The sequence below is a fragment of the Triticum aestivum genome, unplaced genomic scaffold (genome assembly GCF_018294505.1).
Source record: "Triticum aestivum cultivar Chinese Spring unplaced genomic scaffold, IWGSC CS RefSeq v2.1 scaffold184283, whole genome shotgun sequence".
NCBI lineage: Eukaryota > Viridiplantae > Streptophyta > Magnoliopsida > Poales > Poaceae > Triticum > Triticum aestivum.
The window spans coordinates 6425-10157 of NW_025232163.1; the positions used below are offsets into that span (position 1 = coordinate 6425).

The 3733-nt window shown below is 45.0% G+C and overlaps 1 long non-coding RNA gene across 1 annotated transcript; it reads right to left on the bottom strand.

The window, feature by feature from the left end:
- Positions 1–1494: 1494 nt before the first annotated feature.
- On the bottom strand, positions 1495–2045 carry LOC123175915 (uncharacterized). Its single transcript, XR_006488238.1, has 2 exons — positions 1925–2045; positions 1495–1849 (listed from the first exon to the last, which is right to left on the bottom strand). It is a non-coding gene; the product is annotated as an uncharacterized lncRNA (long non-coding RNA).
- Positions 2046–3733: the final 1688 nt, after the last annotated feature.

The window sequence follows — 3733 nt, forward strand, 5'->3', positions numbered from 1 at the left end:
GTGTCTGGCTGTGTAGCTTGTACTCGGTTGGTTGCGAGATGCAGCAAAAAAGCTCGTTTGTGGGTTTTGATGACTGTCATCCCCGTCAGTCTGCCTTACGATGAAATGCAATCTACGCACACTATATGGTTTTCCACTGGCGGCGGTGGGACTTCTAGTCCAGCATTTGTACCTGCAGGGACGTGGAAAGTGCTGAGGACAATACATGATCTCGAGTTCCTAGTCTAGAGCACCCCGGTTAAAATCCTAGGTATGATTCGATTTGGTTTTACTTTGAAATGGCAATGTTTTCCGTCGTTACCTTGTTAAAGGCATTGCTTGGATATGCTCAAACTTGTTCATTAGGGTGAAAACCTAGAATCTTTTTGGTGCCGGCGGCGTTTGAGCGTCTTTTTCTTCATGAAGTCGTTGTTGTTGAAGAACATTTCTGACTATCCATGTGGTGTCAAAATATGATTGATGTGGATATGGTCATTCATAGTCTGTCGATCTTGGATCATTTTGGGGGTTTTTCCCTCGCTTAGGCATAACTATGGTCTTATATGACTTTGTTGTTTGCCAGCAGGTTTATGTGCATCCTAACTATGCATAGGTCGGGTATGCACACGTTGTGTTTGTATCCCTTGGATGCTTCATTTGAGTAAATAAATTCACTCTTTGTCGAAAAAATGTCTGAAGTTAAACTTCGTAAAGTTTGACCAACTTCATAAAAAGAAATATTAACATATATAATACAAAATTAATATCATTCGATGCGCCATGCATTTGATTTTCATATTGTATAACTTTTTTAGGTTAGATGTTAATGTTTTTTATATAAATTTGGTCAAACTTTTATGTAGCGTGACCTTATATGTCTTTTTCCCTTGTTGAAAACACACAAAATTGTCTAAGAGCGAACGGGCTGCCGCACATCCCATGCACACGCACACGTCAAAGAGCATCTATGGCCAGACTTCTCAAAGGCTCTATATACATGTAGGCCGACTGTCCGATTAGTGACTAGTCATAAAAATGTGACCCAGCCGGGATCGTCAAATCGTCTTTATACGTCCGGACTGATCGGCACCCTTCATATGCAGCCCAAATGTGGGGTAGATATGAGGAGGCCCGGACACGCCCGGGCATGTCGACCATGTCGGGTACGGCTCACGCTGGTCCATCCTGACCACACATATATTCGTGCACATCCGCATCCTGGACAAAACCCTAGTCACTCCATTCCACCCCCAAGCTCCGTTTCGGCTATCTCTAGTCTTCTCTGGCATGACGGGTAGCGGATTCGACTCCAAAATCTCCCGATCCGTCGACTGGGACATCATCCAGTGTCGGGACAAGGATGATATGGCCGTTTGCATGGCTCGCGGCTGCTCCAGGGAAGAGTGCACCTGGCGGTCAGAGTCGATCCGATGGGAATCCATTGCGTCCGCACAAATGGCGCTCGGATCTGCCGGGGTTGGTGGCTCGAGCTGCGTGCCCTCTGCCTCATCGGTATAATCCAAAATGATGGCTTTATATAGATGCAAAATGTATAATTCACGACACGATACTCGGGCCACTAAATTACGTGCAAAACTCAGACTAAACATGCAGATACATGAATCAAGATTAAAGCTAACAGAAACCACACAAGTGGCCCAAACTTCCTAGGATGATATCGCAGAATGAACGTTGAAATGCTTGGCCATAGTAGTAAACAATACTCTTTTGTTTCCTCCGTTAGTCTTTTAACAGAGAGTCTTCAACTGAGAGACAGATTCAGTTTGCTGATTCCATCTGTACTCCCAACCAACCGCGCCGAGCTCAAATTCATCAACGCGGTTCACATCACACACTGCTAGCTGCAAAACTGACCACAATCGTTCTCAGATATTGAAAGATCGAAAACGAGGAAGAGAAGAGGAAGAGTAAGAACTGCACGTACCTGTACTAATCTGGTCGAATCAGCTTCGTCGTCTCCACTCCCCACCCAGGCTTGGATTTTTGGAGTTTCTTCTTCTCCGAGCAAAACTTGAGAGATGTCTCCAAGATGAGCAGAAGTTCGTGGCAATGAGTAGGCGAAACGTGCAGAAATAGAGAAGCTATATAACCTATCTCAAGGTCCAAGTGTACTCCAATGATTGGCGATAATATATCACCAAACAGCTCCAAGTCGCCGTATATACTAGCTTTAAAATACTGTTTACTCCATTATAAGCGATAAATAATCATCCATAGCAACTACCAAGAACCTTCGGCCTCGGCTCTTCAAGTTTGACAAAGGAGCTCTACTATTGGTCTGTTCCTCCTCAGCGATGTCCTCACGGCCACCTACCATGCGCTTCCAAGAGATATTCCCTCCGTTTCCTTTTTATTTTGCATATAAGTTTTGTCATAAGTTAAACTTTGTAAAGTTTGACCAAACTCATATTAAAAGAGATAAACATTTACAATAGTACAGATATACAATATGTAAATTAGTTCCATGATGTTGATTGGTATTGTGATTGTTAATATTTTCTCATATATACTTGGTCAATTTTTTTTCAAAGTTTGATTTAGGTTAAATCTTATAGTCAATATAAAATGAAAGGGTGGGAGTACTATATATCTCTTTGTTTATACGAGGGTAAAACTCCGGTTCACTATGACGATAAAGAGTTTCCCCTAGATTTATATTATAAAGCAACCATCCGATATAATTAGCTCGCTGGGACCGCAGTACAAACAAGCCCAAAAGAAAAAACAAAAGAAAGAAAAGAGAAACAAATGCCGACACAGGCAGATCGACGAAGAGAAGATGACCGGCAACCGCTGCACCCACCGGAGAAGTACCACCGCGCCCCGGTATGCGGAGGGCGGTGGGGAAGGGATATACCCGACGCCCTTCAGGAAGGTCCGCCCACTATTAGAAAACAGGGCTTTGGTCATAGGGCAATATTCACATTAGTCCCGGTTCAGTCACGAACCGGGACTAATGTGAGCATTCGTCCCAGTTCGTGCGGCTAAGGCATTAGTCCCGGTTTATCTGGGCCCTTTAGTCCCGGTTGGTGCCACGAACCGGGACTAAAGGGTGCGATGCCCAATAGTCCCGGTTGGTGGTACCAACCGGTACTAATGGGCTTTGAGGCATTAGTACCGGTTCATAGCACAAACCGGTACTAAAGGTCACATTTTCAAACTCTACCCCCCTGGACCGCCTTTTCGGTTTTAGAAAAAACAAAAGAAAATGATGGAAATGTCAAAAAAATAAAATAAAATAAGTTTCCCATGTGATATGTGGTCTAGTTGTCGGGAAAATTAACAAATATGAATTTCGACTTTATTTGCAAAATCTCTCTGGAATTTCTTAAAATGGGCATAACTTTTGCATACGAACTCGGATGAAAAAGTTTTTTATATGAAAAATCATCTACTCGAAAAGTTACATCCGAATTTAACTGGGGGAACCCCGTTAAACATTTTTAGAATCCTCAAAAACCTAACAGAAAAAAAGTCCCGCGTGCACCCCGCGCCACCTAGTCCGTCGACAACACATCATGCCAGACTCTTCACGGGGGACGACGAATTGGGACCGCCGCATGTGCGCGGCCTTCGGCGCACCCGCCGCTCACGACGACGACGTGCCGGGGTTGTGCGCCCTCGGTGCACTATCCACCGGCAACGACGAGACCGAGAGCGCTGTGCGTGCGGTGCGCCCACCGCGCATGACGACGACGTGTCGGGGCTGCCGCCTATGCTCGACCCCCGGCGC